Genomic DNA, 20,570 nt, shown 5'->3' on the forward strand with positions numbered 1-20,570 from the left:
ATACTAGTGCAGCGCTCTACCAATTGAGCTAACAAGCCAACTGGGAGCAGGCCATCAAATTAATTCGATATAAACCCGTAGATGATAAATCAAACAACCACAAACATATGAAACATATGTGTGAACTGCGGTTATGAGACGTATATGAGCACGATCCTTCGCAGTAAAGCACTATTTGAGCAATAGTGAAAATCAGACCTGAAAAAAAAAATTCAGGCCTGTACGGGATTCGAACCACTGACCTCTGCGATACTAGTGCAGCGCTCTACCAATTGAGCTAACAAGCCAACTGGGAGCAGGCCATCAAATTAATTCGATATAAACCCGTAGATGATAAATCAAACAACAACAAACATATGAAACATATGTGTGAACTGCGGTTATACAATGTGTGAACTGCGGTTATGTGTGTTATGCGTGGTTATGGTTATGCGTGTTATGTGTGAACTGCGGTTATGCAAATAGTGCTTTACTGCGAAGGATCGTGCTCATATACGTCTCATAACCGCAGTTCACACATATGTTTCATATGTTTGTTGTTGTTTGATTTATCATCTACGGGTTTATATCGAATTAATTTGATGGCCTGCTCCCAGTTGGCTTGTTAGCTCAATTGGTAGAGCGCTGCACTAGTATCGCAGAGGTCAGTGGTTCGAATCCCGTACAGGCCTGAATTTTTTTTTTTCAGGTCTGATTTTCACTATTGCTCAAATAGTGCTTTACTGCGAAGGATCGTGCTCATATACGTCTCATAACCGCAGTTCACACATATGTTTCATATGTTTGTTGTTGTTTAATATGAAAATTATAGAGAACCTCCTGACAAAATTAGAATTACACTTAAAAAGGAAGTGTACAGAGAAAAAAAAGCTTTTAAAGACTGTCAGTTAATAAGTAAAGTAAAGATAGAGTTTGGAGAAGAAAGAGCCTACAGTAGGTACCGCACCTTAAAGACTGTTACTTAATAAATAATGAAAAGAGAGAGTTTGGAGAAGAAAGGGCGTACAGTAGGTACCGCTTCTTGAAGACTGTTACTTAATAAATAAAGTAAAGAGAGAGTTTGGAGAACAAAGGGCCTACAGTGGGCACCGCTCCTTAACCCTTTAACTGCTGTCACCTGAATAATAATATAGAATAGAGCTTTAATAATATGGAATATAACTTACCTCCAGGTCCTATCACCGCACGTAGAAACTGAGCATTTGTTTTCTTGTCGACTCCACGATAGGAGAGTGTGGAACTCAATCAAAATTAATAGCAGCTTGATACAAATATTTTACACGTTTAAATCGGACCATATTTTCAAAGACAGAAAAGACAACAACTGTTTTAAGTGGAAAGTAAGGTCGCCAACGAACTAGAAACAATTTTTTTTTCAGTTTTAGAAACCAGGGCAAATCTCTCTAAAAATTTGATATCTTTCAGCAGAGCAACACTTGTAACTTTGCAGGACTACTTTGACTTTCTTTCTTTGCCCATAACATTATGTTGTAGGGGATTCTTTTATAAGTTTTAAATGTGCTGCTTATAAAATGCGTTACGGTGGCCAATTTACCATTTCAACTTTGTTGATATATCCAGCTTATAAAATGCGTTTGTTATGCTACTCGATGGTTGAAGTTTCAAACTCTGATTGCACTGGGTACATAAGACCACTCAGAGGAAGCCAGGTTGTCTTTAACCTGCTTCATACTGGATCAGAAATTGCGCTGTTTTCGATTTTGAAAATAAGTCTGACAATTGTTCCAATCAAATCACAGGTATATCTTCAACAAGAAACTCAGCAGCCTTTATCCGAGAATATTCAAGAACTTAAGAGGACCTAAGAGCGAATGTTACCAATGGTCAAACATTGGGTGACAACAGCCAAAAAATCGATTCGGCTCATATTCTCAAGTTAGGAAGGCCTTCTGGTTAAACAAAGCACTGTATACTTCGTTTAGCTGAATATCAATTTATTTTCGAGAAATTCGATAATATATAGATTTAGCAAAGCCTAAAAGCGGAGCTCCCAATAAGTGAAAATTTTGCAATAAAATTTCATTACATATATTAAAAATGTTTAGCCAAAAAATTCATTCAGTATAGATTAAACTCACTGACACTTACGTGTAACACGTGCCTGTGTAAAGTCAAACTTTTGGAGAAACCAAGAAAGCAAACACAATGCGCGGTAAATTTTTAAAAATCATCTTTTCCAAAATACAAGGTCCAGTGAAAGAAAACTTATTAAAAAGCTTATTTCCGACGAAAAAAGCGATAGGTGCATATTACGTCTTAACTCAAAAATCAAGATGAAAGATGAAAATCGCTAAATTAATATTTTCGCATGTGTGCAAATGGGCATGTGGATCATATTTCATAATGGAATGTGCAAAATTGTCCGTGAGTGTAGAGATCTCAAGTTCTATGAAATCTATCAATAGGAAGCAAGACTAAAATGGCCAAGAAATATTTCGGGACGACAGATTTATTCAAAACAGTTTTTGATTTGCTGTTATAAGCGAAAAACGTACGAATTTCTTACGTGTACAAAGACTGCGCGATAAAATTCATCATGCTTAGATCGTTGTTTACCTGCTTTCAAGGCCAGAAATTGCGCATAGTTATGTTGAAAATTCTGGAAAAAACTTCGATTTCACGCAAAATCTTCTATCAAACAATCATTTTTGAAAACATTGTTACTCGAACATAATATTTACCGAGCCATCGAATCGTCAAACTGTCGCTAGGCCTGCTTGAACGGTCCGAAAGTTCGGTTTCACTTTACGTCCATAATTCGCATAGCCTTAGAGAATCGTAGTGTCGTTGACTCGAGAACTTATTCTGTGACCTTTAAGACCTTGATATCCATTCTTTTCCAAGCAGAGTATTCTATAGCATTGTTACTTTACATTCTGAGTTCCACAAGGTCTAACTCGATCGCAAATGAACGGAAAATCCGACCTGAAGATCTTGAGGGTCGGCTGCGCGGACGCCATATTTTCAAATTTGATCATTTAGCATATAGTACCTTCGTGATAGCATACATGACAGAGGGCACGTAGGTACGCACGTACGCTCTGTCAGTCACGTGACATCCAAACGAAAAGGAGTTGACCATATTCCATGGGTATGGGGCTCTGCAAAGCGCGCGTGGGAGCCCCGCTAATAACTGAATTCCGCCAAAATGTCGCTTTCGAAATTTTAGACGAATCTCGGGCGTCGCGCCGCGAACTGAAAACACTTGGACCGATAAAAAGTACCAAATCTTGAAAAAAAGCATCATTAATATGTTGACAGCAATTTGAGCAATTCTTGATCGCTTATTTTCACAATCTAATTGAATTTATCCGACCCTCTTCTAACAAGATTGAAAATAGCTCAAAAGTAACCAGTTATTTAACTATGTGCTATATAAAACAATCGGCTGAAAATCTGGTTTTTTAAAGGCGAAATGTAGTTCTTTTTGATCTCCAAAGGGTTTTACGCGGAAATGATTCGGTGCGGTTTAATCAAATTTTAAAGGTGGATAAAAATGTGCTGATTTGACGGTGCCGTCAGTTAGTCGAAAATGTTCACATCCACTCGCAAACTCAATTGTTTCGCATTTTACGTCCAATCTACAGCTTATTTAACATAATATCATCTTACCGTCCATACTGCTATATCAATAAAGGGGACTGCAGTCCCAAAATTGTTGCATCGCTCCCACAAATGAAAACGAGGCTAAGTGATATTGTTTCCCATCTACGTAAGCATAGCAATTTAAAGTAATGCTGTTTCCTTTTTTTACTCATTTTTATTTAGTTATGCGATTCAAGGAAAATCCATTACCTCACTCGTGAATTCCGCATTTTATTACATCCATTTTATAATCACTGGTGGTCCCTGTGATCTGATTGGCTCTAATTGGTGCGATTTATTCCCACATCGCACCATTTTTTGCCCTAAATCGCATCTTTTTCCCAACTAATGAGGAATTTACTCTTAAAACAAACAACCAATCAGATTTCAATGCTTGTTTAAAGTGAATAATCAAATTGCAGGCAAATGAACAACAAAGAGTATCATCTGGCAAATTTTGCAACTTTTGTTTCCAAAACTCTTTTTTTTTCCCCAAAAAATGGATGAGTTTAATTTCTTCCAGTTTTTGAATGAAAACAATGAGATTCTTCAGGCTGAAGACCAACATGCCAGGGACTTTGCCACTTTTTGTCTACATTTTGGTGAATATTTTGCCGATTTTGTACCTTCTCAAGCTCAAAATCCGCGCGATCCCGAGTCCACCAAGTCAACAACAAACGAAGAAAATCAAAAGCCACTACAAGAGTTGGGTGTTGAAAGATTTCCCATCATTTCAAGCGATGAAATACATGAGCTTAAGTCTGTCACTTCCAATAAAAATACGTCCCGCTTCACAAAACAATATATGAATGTTTTCAGAAGCTGGTGTCAATACCGCCATCTTGAATATGTCTCCATCGAAACAATGGCGCCTGAAGAACTTGACAAAGTCCTGAGTAAGTTTTACGCCGAAGTAAGAAAAAAGGACGGAGATGATTACGAACCAGAATCCCTTAAAATCATACAGAGTGCCATAGAACGATATCTAAAGGAGAAGAACTATCCATTGAACATCGTGCAATCGAGGGAGTTTCACTCCTCACGAGAAATCCTCAATGCGAAAGCAATTTCCCTGTGTCAAAAAGGAAAGGGAAAGAGAACCAACAAAGCTCAGCCAATCACATCTGAAGAAGAGTCAGCCCTGTGGGAAAAAGGTCAGTTGGGAGATTTTAATGGAAATATCTTGACCAATGTCAACTTTAAAAATTTGACGGAACAACTGGGATTTCGTGGTCGCCAATAACACTACGATGCGTACGTGGAAGACGTAATTATAAGACAGCGAGAAGATGGAACTGAAGTTGTTGAGTTCAGAGAAGGTCCCACTAAAACACGGAGCGGTGGTCTCACCATCAGGCGAAGAACAACACACAAGCAATGTTCAGCACCGATGGCGGAAAAAGCGATCCAGCGCGGCTATTCAAGCTTTGGTTGTCCAAGCGACCCGAAGGAATGAAGAACACAGGGCCACTCTATCTAAGCATCATAAATCGTCCTAAATCAGCAGATGTTTGGTATACCAAAGTTCGAATGGGACAAAACACCATCGGCAATTTAATGAAATCCATGACCTCCTGTCTCAGGACGAATAAGAAGCTGACGAACCACAGCACGAGGAAAACATTGGTATCGAAACTGAAGAAATCAGATCAACCGCGCAATATCATCTGTGAAATAACAGGCTACGCACGTGAATCTTCGTTAGACGACTACGATGAAATAGACGAGAATCACAGGAAAGAACTGTCTCACATCATCAGTGGATATAAAGACGTGTGAAACGAAAATCAAGCAAACGAAGTCTCCCGCCAAAACACTGCAAATCAAGCCTCAAATCAAGAGATTTCAGTCCAACATAAACGAACACCTCTGGTTCCTATTTATCACGTCCAACAACAAGGCCAAAAGTATCAGGCCATGGGTTCCAATCCTGGTTTTCAGCCAGCTGAATTTTCAGGATTTCAACCACGTGTTCCATTGCAGTCTCCGCAGTACCGCATGGAAGCCTTCAGTTGTTCTGCTCCCGTTCCATCGCAGAATTACACAGACTGCACCTTCAATTGCTTCTCCAGAGACAGCCAGAATTCTCCACCCCAACCACAGAAGAAACGAAGGGCTTACATCATTGAGACGGACGACGAGGATTGAACTTTAACGCTTCACTATTTTTCTGAGTTATTGAGGACGTCTGGAATTTCTTGAGTGAAACTTGTCTTTCTTTTGATGCGCTTGACTGAGTTTTTGACACATCATTTCAAAGTCTTTCTGTTTTGCATACAAAATAAGATGTAAATGCGTTTCCGGTTCCGCTTTTTGTTTAAAAACCGGCTCAGTACTGCATCAATAAAATATTTGAATTGACCAAGTTCTGTATTTGAGCGATTTCAAAATGGATGTAATAAAGTGGTAATTGAACCTCGTGTCGTGCAATTTTGGTCTGAAATCATACTTATGATTTCAAATCCAACTCGCGCTGCGCGCTCGTTCGATTTTGAAATCACGCGTATGATTTCAGCCCAAATTGCACTCCACTCAGTTCAATTACCATTATACATTGCACTTGACAACCGTTATCGCACTCGTCCCTTCGCGATTCGTGCGATATCGGTTTTCGCGTGCAATTTAATGTAGAATTCCCTTGTCAAGAAATGAATTTTCCCATAGGAGAGGATAGAAGTTAAGGGTCAGATAAGGCATGTTGAAAACTTGTATATCGTGTGAAGTCTCATTTAAAATTTCGTTTAAAAGGACTCACCTCACAAGTCCTTGAATACTGGTTAAGCATCGTGGTGCTCATCCCGCAGGCATCAAACAACGATAACAACAACAGCAACAACAAAAACAACAACAACACGCTAATCACACATGCAAAATTATTTAAAGCCTTAATTTACCTTCATGATGTACCGTTTAGAATAGGGCGTCGATCACTCGAGTCTAGAAGGTCTCTGCTTGCGCTGATTATCGTGGATGAAGTTCTATAGAAACTAATTTTGGAAAGTTCTTCCGGCCGACATCATCTGGCTTTGCAGATTATGTTATCATAATATTTCATTGGGGGCTCATGTGACGTAAAGGCAATAAACACTGAATTACCGAAAACCTAGCCTAACTGCATCGATCAATTTTTTGTTGAATCGCATCATTGATTAAAATCTGGCATTCTGATTGGTTAACGAAGTGAGGTATTTAGCGTGGAATTGCGAGTTCAAAACGAGGCTAAGTGATATTGTTTCGCATCTACGCAAACATAACAATTTTAAGTAATGCTGTTTCCTTTTTTTCTGATTTTCATTCAGTTATGCGATTCAAGGAAAATCCATTACTTCATTCGTAAATTGCGCACTTAATTGCACTTGATGATTGGGAGACACCTGAACACTCTTACTGATAGGACAGAGCTTAGCGACGATGAAGATTGCGCCTCTAAACTACAACGAAAGGTGCGACACCTCAGCAAACTCACAGAACATTTTCGGAAACGATGGACCAAAGAATACTTTATCGGGCTGAGGGAGTTTTACCTTTGCGGTATCCTGTTATTAATCGTTTGAGTGATTCTGCTGCTCATATTCGACAAAGGAAAGTGACGTGTCGGTTGTTATTTCTGATCCTAAAGTGAACTTTCACACGCGAAAATCGTCCGCATGACTTGCTAACGAAATTTACAAAAATTACAAAGCGCGCGCGTAAGCTCAACATCTAAAGTTTCAGTATTTCAAAATTTGTGCAATCCTGGAGCAATGGATCTGTTTGGAAGCGGAAACGGATATCTCTTAAGAACGGCACGTCTAATAGAGTGAAAAATAAAACTGTAACATGCTAACACGATAAAAAAAAAACACTAACAACCCCGAAAAATTGCGATTTAAGGAAAAAATCACAACGCTTAGTTCCCTAAAACTTGCACACGCGAAAATCGTGCGCATGACTTGTCGACGAAATTTTTCAGAACCTACGAAATTTCAAAGCACGCGCATAAGCTCAGTAACTGTTTCTGTAACATTTCCCACCCCCCACACTGGGAGGTAGTCTTGGTGGGTTTCTTGATAAGTAATTGACGATTATTTCCAAGCTGAACCAGTTTGTTATTGGTCTAAAAAAAGTCTGGGCACCACACGCAACTTTAGCTACAAGGGTGTGGCCATCTCTTCCAGGATGCACTTCAACAATCCTTCCTTATGGCCAACGTCCTTTTGGAGTATTGGGCTGAATCAAAAGAACTGCATCCTCAATTTGTAGTTCTCGGCATTCTGAAGTCCACTTTGGTCGGCTGTTAATTAAGGGCTGGAACAAACTCCATGAGCCATCTCCTCCACACTCGCGAAATAATGCTGAAGCAACTTAGTAGCTTCAACGGACTCAGCAACTCTTCCCCCATTTGACCGTGCAAGAAATAATTAGATGTCAATGGAAGATCGTCTATTGGATAAGTCGCCGGGCGGGAAACTAAAAAGGACTCCATACCAGAGAACACAGTGATTAGCTCCTCATCGTTTACATCACCTTTCCCTTCAACGGCGTAAGTGGCTCTCGAAGAAGCTTCTACCAATACTTTATGGCTTCTACTAGTAACCCAGCAACCTCTTTGTTTAAGAAGTTTCGCTCGATGTGTCGTCTATAATGGCGTTTACTTGTATCTTTTCTACCACTGACCTTCATCCACACAGAGACAGTTCGTGAAGAATAAGATTCAGTCAGTGTTTGTACATTACAGCTAGTCAGGATCACAGCGGGCGCTCCCTCCCATGGAAAATCTGGGCGTCTCCAATCGTCAACATAAGGCAACTTTGTCATCGGTCCGGTCTCTGACAAAAACTTCACCTCCAGAAAGAAGGCCGTGGTGATTTTTGTAGCAACCATGTATTCCACATTTGCAGGCCTTTGGGCAATCTTTCCCCTGACCATCAGAGGCTACGCAATCAAAACACAGGTTTCTTTCCCCCTCGATCTTATAGCGTTCATCCACCCCTCTATTGAAAAACTCCTTGCAATCCCACACCCCGTGATCGAAACTGTGACAGAGAACATGGACGCTTCGTACTACGCAGCATTTTCCCCATTGCAACAGTAGGCAAATTTCCCATTGTGCTCTGATCGTTGTATCTCCATACTCTCGATAGTCCAACGTGCTCGACAGGTTGACTCAATCCTGTTCACCATTTCCGCTTCTTCTATTCGGAATCTGAGTTCGTCTTTCAATTTTCTTTTAAAGCTATGACTGATCTTTGCCTGGGGCGTTCGTTTAACTAGCGATTGTAGTTCTCTAGTTGATGATCGGGCACCTTTTTCACCCGGAAGCTGTGAAGAGTTCCATCTCTTAACTCGCCGCCTCTTCCTTCAGGCTGTAACTTTATGACTGCGATTCTGCGGGTCTGTGAACTTCTCTAACACGTGGACATCGTTGCTTCTTATTTACGGGGCCTATTCTAATTGATCCAAGTAGGCTCGCAGAAGCGGGCGCGTACCTACGTACTTCGTTTTTAACATTTCTTTTCTCTCCTCGTATTCGGGGGCGGTGACGCCACGACCACGGGTGACATCCAAAGTGTTCCTTGTAAGGCATCGTCGAAGCCCTGCCATTTTCAAATGTACTGGCTCCCTTGACTACTCTACAACAATTGTAAAGAGGGCCCAAAAATCTTCAAACTTTCTTTTGTCAGGATTGAACGTCGGAACTCTTAAAAGCTTAAATATCGGTTTCGGTTGTCGTGGCTGCTGTGACTTTCGTCCAGCTGATCTTTTTCTGGCCTGACCCGTTGTGTTCTCGCTTAACGGACTTTGTTCGCATCTTGTTCCACTTAAATTGTTCTTTGTACGTCTTTTTCGATCGTTTCAGACTCTGTCAAATTAAATTAAATTGAATTGACTGTTTATTAAGACTCCTTGCAGCAATATACAGGTCTGAATTACAGAGCTATTTACAAAACATATAATACTAAAATATAATACAATAAAATGCAATAAATACTAGAAAGGATAATTGTACAAGCCACTAGGTATACTTATGCGATATACACTTGCGTGCGCTTGGTCCTACAAGCAGGACGCGTGGAACGGCTAATGCCAGATCTAAGATTGTAATTATGCACAACCTCCTCCTGTGTGGGGAGCATAAAATGCAAGGGGTGAATCTCATTCTGGAGTCTATCATTATAAACCTGGAATAGATGGACGCGTCTGTCACTTAGAGTTGCTAGATTAAGGATATTTAATGCCTCCTTTTAATTCGTTAAAGGAAAAATGATACACATAGCCCTTTTCTGAATGCTCTAGATCTTATAACATAGAAAATCTGGTATATTTTGCCTGACCTGCTTAAGGATCCTTAAGGAGTAAAGACCTCTGTTTCCCTTTTGCACTATGACTTCTACATGATGGTTCCATTTCAGATCATTACCTACATAAACGCCCGGTAAGTTATATATCGTGACTCTCTCAACTGTGTTACTGCCAATAACAATAGGTTTTTTCTCAGCTTCTTCTTCGACCTCGACATAGAACGCGGACAGTTCCTCTAGAGTTTCTTGTGCATTTTCTAAGGCTGCCTAGAGCTGCTCAATCACACTTGCTATGTCGTTATTTCGGAATCCCTTACGCATGGTATTTCTAACTCATGTCTGAGTTTTGTCACCTTTTTCTTTACAGTACATTTCCTTCTTTCAATCTGCATTAACCGAATGTCCTATTGAGGAGATCCCCCGTCTGGCCTCTTCACCCAGCCTTGTTGTTTTATCCTGAATCTGCTGCTTGGTAGATGAGAGCAGGACTATATCGTCCGCAAAGTCCAAGTCGTCCAGTTTTTGTTTGAAGTAAACTTCCATCTAATACCATTTTCACCACTGCCAACTGCTCTTCGCATTACCCAATCCATGACAATCAAGAACAAAAATCCCGACATATTACATCCTTGTTTTACACCAGTTTTAATGTCAAACCACACGCATGTTTCCCCCTAATCATCTACAGCACATTTGAAATCGTCATAATATACTCTTACCATTTTCATGATGTTCTCCGGGACTCCGTACTTGTCCATTATTACCCACAGACTTTCTCTGGGGATAGAGTCAAAAGATTTTTCAAAGTCTACAAAGTTTAAGTACAGGGTTGCCTGTCAGTCGTTGACCTGTTCAATTATGTTCCGCAGGATGAAGATCTGATCTGTTATTGCCCTCTCTTTCCTTCCTCAGCCTTTTGTCCACTCCATTTCTTACTCGATCTTTGATGATTCTACCTAGTACCTTCGCCACAGTGGACATTAAGGTTATTTCTCTAGAATTTTTGCATTCTCTAAGATTTCCTTTTTTCGGTAACTTGATAATTAACCCTTGCTTCCAGGGTTGGGGAATCTCCTCAAACGTCCATACTCTTCCCAACAATTGATGGATTTTTGTTGCTCAGAACTCTATGTTTGCTTTCAATAGTTTAGCTGTGATAGAGTCAACTCCTGGCGCTTTCCCATTCTTCAATCTTTTTATAGCTTGTTTGACTTCACCTAAAGTTGGTTCACTTACTGAGATCTCTTCAATAATGTCAATAACTTCCGGTTCATATAGCTCATCACTTAAGACTGGGTTTTCTGGCTCACCCTATTGAGTATTGCTTTAAAGTTCTCTGTCCATTGTGCCTGCACCTCTTCTCTTTTATTGAGGAAGCTTCCATTTTTATCTAACACTGCTGTCGTTTGCTTTGGTTTTTCATTGCATAATATCTTCGTGAGCCCATATAGTGTCCTCATGTGTTGGTTTCCTACAGCCTCTTCCCCCTCACAGGTGATGTTCTCCATCCATTTATTTTTTTCTGCCTCTATACTTCTCTTCACTTCCCTGTTCTTTTCTACATACTTTGCCCTGAACTGCTTCTTGACCCTTTCTGACCGTGGTCCCAGGATCTTCTCATTAATTTTCTCTCTTCGGTCTATGAGGCTCCTTGACTCTTCACTTATCCCCGGCTTCTTCTTCTTCCGAGGTCTACCTAAGACTAATTCTGCAACCTCTGTATATGCCTTCTTCATCACCTGAGAGTCTTGTTCCACTTCTTCATTTTCTTCAACTGTTGTTTCCTCATTCTCCAAGACTTGGTAGTTTATTTTGCAAGGCAATGTTAAACCTCTTTAACACTTCTTCATTCCTAAACTTTGCTGTATCGTACTTGTATCGTTTGCTTGCTCAGTCTCAACTTGACTACTGTACATACAAGATGGTGGTCGCTTCCGATATCTGCTGACCTGTATACTCTCGTATCCTTCACTGAATTCCTGAATCACCCGCTAATTAGTACATGATCTATCTGGTTTATGGTATTCCCACTTGGGGAGACCCACGTTGCTTTGTGAATGGTCTTATGTGGAAACAATGTTCCTGTTACAACTAGTTTGTTGGTATCAAACATATCGCAAAGCCTTTCTCCATTATCATTTCTTTGCCCCAGCCCGTGTTTGCCCATCACACTTTCGTAGGCCTAGTTATCGGTTCCAACCCTAGCATTCATATCCCCCGTTGCTTCTAACATGTCATGCTCATTGAAACTGTCTATCACATCCTGTAGCCGCCCATATAACTCATCTTTTGTCTGTTCATCTGCATCTTCAGTGGGTGCATATATATGGGAGGATCATAAGTTTAATGTATCTGGAATAGAATCTGGCTTGAATAACCCTTTCGCTGGTTAGAGTCCAGTCCATTAGATCTAGAGATCTTATTGCATGTTTTGACATCAGTATGCAAACTCCCTCCCTATGGTTGTCGTCAACTCTTCCAGAGTAAATGATAGTTTCGCCCTCTGTAAGTTGCATTTTTCCTTGTCCTGTCCAGTGCGTGTCACTCATGCCCATTACATCTATACCTCTTCTTTTCATTTCCCTCGCCGCCTGTACAATGTTGCCACTTCTGTAAAGTGTCCTTACATTCCTGTTGCCTATCTCCATGGTGTATTTCGCGTGTAACAGTGGCTTGATCAGACAAACTTCGCGTAGTTTTTTGGTTGTAGGACTTGCGGCTAAACTGAATTTAAAGTTGCAGTTTATTACAACTCGCACGTCATATAGGTTACGTGCAGTTACGCGTATAGTTAACAGCTATCTATGTAGATACCTCGAGCGGGCATTAGATATGAGATGGTAAATCGGAAGGACGCGCGAAGCGCCGACTAGACTACGACCGGTCACGTAACCAACAAGCGCAAATGGAATAAATACATTGGTCAAATTAACCTCTTGTAAATAATGCTGTGCTAGCCCACTCCTCTTTTTTCACTCTTAAAATTTTTTAATTAAAACAACCGGAAGTTAATGATTCGTCCGACTGTTAAATCTGAAAATAATCACATGAGATACGTGTTGCTATACAACCGAGAATTAATCAAAATGCAACGCTAAGCAATTTACACAGCCGGCTCTTCATATTTATTCGAAGTACAGCAATTTTATCAAAATCTAAGAAATTTTCAAGAATACGAGATATGGCACAAAATTTCCTGAGAAGCACTCAAGTGTGTTTGCGTTTTAGCTCAGTCTTCAAACGATAAAGCTGTGCACAGAATTTTTCTTCTACCGTTTTGTTTGGTGGAACTGAGCGAAGGAAGTGAAGAGAACTGAAAAAAATTAGCTAGCAACACTTGAGTGAATTGAATGAACCAATCTTAACAATAAAAGTGCAATATCCCGAAGCCATGAATCTGAGATAGATCGTTGACAATGTAACTGAAAGTGCAGAAAGAATATGAATAACGCCAAGTGATCGGGCGACTTAGTCGTATAAAAAATTGGTTTTAACTAAAATAAATCCTTTAAAATAGTTGAATTGAAATTACTGAGGAGTCAACAATATCTGCGAGGAGTCGTTAGCGGTACTGGGGATTCTTTTGTAAGTTCCGAGGATGCTGCTTATAGGCTGCATTTGTCATGCTACCAAGACGTTAAGTTTTAAACGCAGATTGCTAATTATAAAGGTTCAGGACACCAAAAATGTCCTGAACTGTATGAATCTTTTAACTGCTTACCCTCTCACATCTATAAGAAGGCAACGGCCTTAAGGACGTAAGCCCTGTAAAGTCGTCAATCGTGTCGTATGGAGGATATTGCTACTCGTCTACACGGCGCTAAAATAAATTTGACGGAGTTCGGGTTCTTAGCGGTATCTGGGGATTCTTTCCCAAGTTACAAATCTGTTGCTTATAAGCTAAGATATCTAATTAGCCAAAGTTGTCTAAAATAATTTCTCACAATAGAAACGATTGAATAGGAAATAAGTTGCGAAGGACAAAAAAAGCTAAGGAGGACACAAGGCTCTTCTGTCAAAAACTTGTATATCATGAGAAGTCTCATGTAAAGTCTCCTTTCAAGGGACTCGCTAGACACCTCACAAGTCCTTAAATACTGGTCAAGTATCGTGATGCTCATCATCCCGTTTGCAACAAAAGACAGTTACTTGTAGCACTAAAACAAAGAAAACAAAAGAAAACTAAAGACGTATGTGAAATGTTCCTCAGGCTTTAATTTTTCCACGTGATGTGCTAGTTAAGAAAATGCCATTCATAACTCGAATGTGAAATACTTCTGCTTTTTTTGATAATCATTAATGAGACTCTACAGATACTAAGATTTTAAATATTCTTTCTGGCTGGCATGTTAAATTTACAAAACGACGATCTTTTGGTAAGACTAAGATGGGAAAATTCATATCTTTTAAAACCAAACAAGTCTCCATATTCCTTTTGGAAAATATAATAATTTCGCATTCAAGGCTGACAATAGATAAAGGAATAATCCTAGAAACGATAACTGGAAAATGAGTACTGGCAAGAAAAATAGCTGCGTGCGGGTAATGAATGGAAAGAGGCAGCTTTCAAAGTCGATTACAACTAGAAAATAACTGATTTCATCACTGAAGAAAACAAAAAAATTAATCTTTTCAATCTGAACATCTAGATGTCTGATTGTTTGTTTATAACCCAACTTTAGAGACGTTCGGAACAACGAGCTCCAGACTTTGCCAAAGGGAGTATTTGACAACCTGACCAGCTTAACTGATCTGTAAGTATACATCAACCGATGAAATGATGAACGACACCAAAGAGATCCATAGTACCTCTGCATTCAGTTAATGAACGGATAGAATCAACTGGTCTTCCCGTAAAGAAGGGAATATGAGTTATATTCAAGCGGACCATCTGATTGTTTACTTTGGATCCAAATATGGAAATTGACCAATGATGATTTTGTATTCAAGCCTGTCGATAAAACGCCGAGCGAGTAATCTTAGAAACAAGCATTGGAATGAAGAGTTATGACAAAAGGATCCTTCATATCTCTGCATTCTGATAATGAATAGATAGACGCAGTGGAGTAGTGAATATGAATCGTTTTTAACTGGATAATCTGATTGTTTACTTTTGACCCAAATTTAGTGACATCGGTAAGAACGATCTCCAAACGTTAGCAAATGGAATATTTGACAACTTGGCTAGCTTAACTAAACTGTAAGTATATATTAGCTGATCAATAGATGAACTAAATCAAATGATTCAGCCGAGATCTAGTGATTAAGCCTTTTTATTACCTATATATATGTTTACCCATTATAAAGAGGTACGTATTTTCTAGAGTAATTTAAGCAAGTTTCTACTTTGATGTGGAACCTGCACAACTCACATCGTGTAGTGACTAGCGGGGTACATTGCGGGCTCATGAAGAACCAGAAGAATCTTAGAGACAAATTGTTTGAATGATCAGTTTAGGTGAAAAGATCAGTCGCACCTCTGCATTCGGGTACCGGTAATGAATAGATAGATGCTGCTTTTAGAGTCGACGACAACCAAAACTTAATTAGTCGTCCTAATGAAGAAGAGAATATGAATTGCTTCAAGCTGAAACTCTGAATGTTTGTTATTGAACCAAAATTTAGGGGCGTCGAGGACAACAAGCTTCAAGAGCTACCAAAAGGAATGTTTGAAAACCTGATCAGCTTAAAAAAACTGTAAGTATTAAACAACTGATTGACTGATGATAGGGAATAAGCCTCTCCACTAGATATATGCGTGTTTACTCATGAAAATAAGTAATTCCTTTTCTAGAAACATGAACGCAAAATCTATGATAACGACCAACTCGTGATTACGATCATATTTTGTGGAGGGTACATTGCAGGATCACTTGACGTGAAGGCAACTGGAGGTTACAGAAAACTTCTCTATAACTTTAACGATCAAGTTTTTACTTCAATTCGTAAATGCGCTGCTTAAATACATTTTCTCCGAGTATCATGCAATTATAGTCACACTAACTTAGCTGAAAAAAAAAGCACGTTGGTGAAGCGATCTTAAATTCGTTTCATTACAATATGACTCCTAGGACAAAAGATCAGAACTGAGGAAAAAACGCTCTAGGTTAATTTGTGTTCATACAGTGTAAAGACATTTCCCTTGACCCTGTAAATTTTGATCAAATTTAATGATCGCATAATGAAGAGTCAAGAGAAAACAATGTATTTTGTAAAAGGATTTACGCAGAGGATCTTTGATGAGAGGAAACAATACACTGTAGTTGATAAAGGCAGTATAAGCGAAAGCTATACTGGACTGCTGCATTTTCTGCAGTGCCTGGAGACACAACTCGGAAAACTGAAATGACTGTTTCGAATCAACTCTCTGCAATGCACTTTAGTAAGGTTTCTTTATGACTTGTCAGATATTGTAATACGCGGTTCGTGTTACAAATCAGCTTGCAAACAACCATTCAAGTTCGGAAAAATTGTTAATGTTTTGATCCGAGCTCTAGTGCCTCATGTCTCTATTTGGACGGTTTAGTTAGACTTCTAACCCGGGACTTGGAGACCACACATACTTAGCTTCACACTTGTACATCGCAACTTAGTACGGATGCCGGATGCCTATTATCGAGAAATCAGCCTGCAGGGTCAATTTAATAAAGAAAATACACTTATAGCTTTTACACGTGTAATTTAGACAGGTAAAGTCCGACTTGTAAATACAAGGATTTAATTTAATTTTAATTTAATTTAATTTAGTTTAATTTAGTCCATTTTCACTGCATTAAGTTTTGCAGTGGGGAAGGACTAGAAAGGAACATAGGAACCATTCGTGCTAGTCCACCCTCCCACCCATCCCACCCCAGGGGAGGACATCCATCACACAGTAATCTCGTGTGTGGAAAATTAACGTCTCCTTCCCCAACCCTGCAGGAGACGGGACCTCCATTTATTCGTCCCTATCCGAGAAGACTAGAATATCTAACCATTTCTTGATGTTATAGAAAGGCAGCAAATTCTTCTCAATTATTTTAAGACCCTGAGTGTTGGTCCGGCCGGGGCTAGAACCCTCGACCTCCCGCACAACAGTCCAGCGCTTTATCCATTGAGCTAACCGGGAGCCGGTTTTAATAAAACAAAACGAGCTTGGGAGAACAAAAGATTAAAGATTAAGAAAAAGATCAAATTCTACGAAGCATGTGTTCTTAGCTTACTCCTCTACGAATTTGAAACATGGACCTTGTAGAGCAGACAAGAAAAGCGACTCAACACTTTCCATCTCAGATGCCTTCGTAAGATCTTAGGAATTACTTGGAGTGACAAAATTAGAAATGTTGAGGTGCTGGACCAGACAAAACTCCAAAGCATGACATCGATCCTGTGCATGAGAAGGCTAAGATGGTTGGGACATGTAAAGAGAATGGATGACAGCCGGATTCCAAAGCAACTGCTCTATGGTGAGCTGTCACAAGGAAAAAGACAGAGAGGAAGACCAAAACTGAGATACAAGGACGCATGCAAGACCATTTTGTCCAAATGTGAGATCGATGTCAAAACCTGGGATGAAATTGCAGTCGGCAGAACGAAGTGGAGGACTACAGTGAAGGAAGGAACTATTATGCTCGAAAATAACCTCAGGAACAGCCAGATTGAGAAACGTCAGCGAAAGGAAAGCAACAGCAATGCATAACACGGTGGCATCTCCCTGGTATTCAAATACTGTAGCAGAAGCTGTGGTTCTAACATCAGAAGAGTCAGCCATGAAAGAAGCTGCAAGTAAAGGACTTTCTAGAGCTTATCATGAAATGACCCTTTTAAGCTTAACAGACCATCTGCATAGACGAAAAGAGCCCTACATACATTCCACACAGGAATTTACACGTGTATCTCGAGTCAGCGCACAATTGTAAATTACAATTGTAGAATTATAGGATGGCTAACACACTGAGACCTTCTTTCATCCGCTAGAATGTAATAAGTGACTGTTTTACATGTGCAATTAAAAGTCGCTGCTGTCCCTTCAATACATGCGGCTTTGCTTCCTTTTCTTTCAGTTTTATTCGTAAACAGTCGTTGAGCATGTTATCTATCTATCATTCCTCGTGCTCCTATGCCGTTAGTAATGTAAAGATTACGGGGTCTGGTTTAGAAATAACTTGCAATGGAAGCTTTTTGGGTTGCCCTCTTATCTAGCACGTTTCGTACCTTGTAAAGGCTAATAACTAAATTTTCAAATCTGACTCCTTCAACCATGGACCTGGAAAACGTGAAGGCACAATGAAGGCGCGAGATCCCATTCATTTTCTATAGAAATTTATTTCCTGCTTCGCTAAATATATCTATCTTGTTGAGAACCAAATGTTACGCACATTTAACTCGTACCTACAGCTGGGAAAATAATCACCCTTCATTAAGTACAGTTTTAGAAGTTACCATTGTAATCCAAGCAGCATGGGATACAAATGAACCACAGTGATTGGACAACTAAGTGGTGTAAGAGACTTTTGGCATAATTTATTTATTTCTAATGTATTTTTGCATAGTGCTTTTTTAACAGTTTTTTGTTTTGTTTTTGTTTTTATTTTTAATTTGTTTTTCTGTGAAATAACACAATTTGATCTAAAATACGAAGAGAGTATGTCTGCCTTCGGCCCTAAAAGTTTTCTAAAGAAGCTAAAAAATTAAACTCGGGAATTGAACTTAGAAGTTACCTCTTGAATGCCTCCGTAATTGTCGTACATTGTGGCACATACCTGATTAGTAGTTACAATAACTGGTTAACTTGGTTGAAACTGAACCGAACGACTGGAAAAAAAGATTACGCGTCTTTAATGAAACGTTGAACGCGACAAACATCGCGATAAGTAGTGCGATATATATTTTACCTTTTTGGGACAAAATTGCGGGCTGTTTCCACAATTAGGGAAGTTCATATTTTCAAAACCCTGATTGGTCGGGTAAAGTGTTTGTTTAAGATTTTTTGTTCTCTTTCTGCATCTTTTTCTTTATTTTTTTTCTTAACAACAATAACATGAAACTTGATTAATTGGGAAACCGTCTAATGAGGTTATGCATGGTAAACCTTATGGCTTTATCTTGTTTGTACCTGGGACAGTTTACGGTTCACTCAGCTAGTACAGAGGTTGGCAGAGACGTCTAAGAGCCATGACTGATCGTGGGTTGCAACTACGGGGCCAATACAGAAGATTATACAGTATAACGGATCACGTTCGACTAACGGAAAGAATAAAAACTGCCGTGTATCATGATATCTAATGTGGACTAATCGTACATGTAAGCGAGAGGGGATGGCGCTGCCCCTCCCTTTATTGAATGTGAAGGTTTGCTCGCGCTGAGTTTTTGAGTAATTGTCTGACAGCTCTTTATTAATAATAATTGTAAACAGTTGGTAAGCATTTTTATAATTATGCAATATAAAAGGAGAAAATCAACAAATATTTACACGATATATTGTGGCCTTATCATTACTATAGCCGGTGTCTGGCGCGTTGGACCTGCGATCGAGAGGTTGAGGTTCGAAACCTGACAGAGATCATTGTAGTTTCTCCAACAAAACTCTTCTTTCCTCTCCGAGTACTGGAAATCGTAGACAGTTTGCACAAGTGTTTTGTCTTTTGAAACTTTGCGAGGGAAATGCCGGATTGAGAAATTAAATTCACCCAGCAACACTCGAGTGAGTTCAGCTAATCAGTCTAAACACTAGAAGTGCAATATCCGAGGCCGAGAAACTAATAAAGCGATTAAGATCATCATGGCTTCAAAATAATTCGATGAGACAAGCGTGTGCTCATAAAATCATAAAAAGCCTCCATCTAATTCAAAAAAGGTGGTCGTATCTTATCTCCTCTCTAAAGAAAACTCCGAATGAAGGATACTTAGTACTTGTTTAGGATATTCATATATTGCTGAACAGTTTATTGAAATAGAATAGGGATTCAATAAAATAATAAAGAAAAATCAAGAAAATATGAAGGCCTTCGTCTAAAATCCTTTTACTTGGGCCACACTAGATTCGCACGATTAGCAGAAAGGTGGCGGAGACTTGACGTTGTAAACAGGGTGCAAATACACAGAATATTCACCTTATTCTAATGGGTGATAAAAAGGAAACAAATACATCCTAGAATACAACAACTCTAAAAAATCCCCAATGGCATGGTGGTTCTCGTAACAGATAAAAAAGGGTGATGACTTTACTTTACTTCTAAGTTGAAATGTGGTGCTTGTAAACTGCATTTGTCATGCTACTAGAGCGTTGAGTTTTCAAACTCAGCTTGCAATCGGTACACTAGACCACACAAAGAGAGCCAGGTTTTTTTGGAACTCCTTACTGCACTGCTTACTGCTTACTGCACTGCTGTTGTCACTGCTTACTGAACCTGCATACAGGCAGGTGTAATCATGGCGGTCTGCCACGCAATATTGGCCTCCGTGTTTTTGCTATGGCTGGCTGACTGTGGATGAATGCTCGTCTTGCAACACACCTAGCTTATTGGTAACTAAACCCACAATCATTTAGTGCAAGCTGAGTTCTGGAAGGGAAAATGGTTTTAATAATTTTTAAGAACTTAGCTCTCTTCACTGCCGGTGTATGAGATACGTTGTGATTGGAACCTGCATTTTGGTAGACGATGTGATGAATGCTCGTCTGGCAACACACTTAACTTATCGGTG

At 39.5% G+C, this 20,570-nt stretch overlaps 1 pseudogene; it reads left to right on the forward strand.

The window, feature by feature from the left end:
• The first annotated feature begins 4,380 nt into the window (after positions 1-4,380).
• On the forward strand, positions 4,381-5,754 carry LOC148741291 (uncharacterized protein KIAA1958-like; annotated as a pseudogene).
• Positions 5,755-20,570: the final 14,816 nt, after the last annotated feature.

This window comes from Stylophora pistillata, chromosome 1, assembly GCF_964205215.1.
Source record: "Stylophora pistillata chromosome 1, jaStyPist1.2, whole genome shotgun sequence".
Taxonomy (NCBI): domain Eukaryota; kingdom Metazoa; phylum Cnidaria; class Anthozoa; order Scleractinia; family Pocilloporidae; genus Stylophora; species Stylophora pistillata.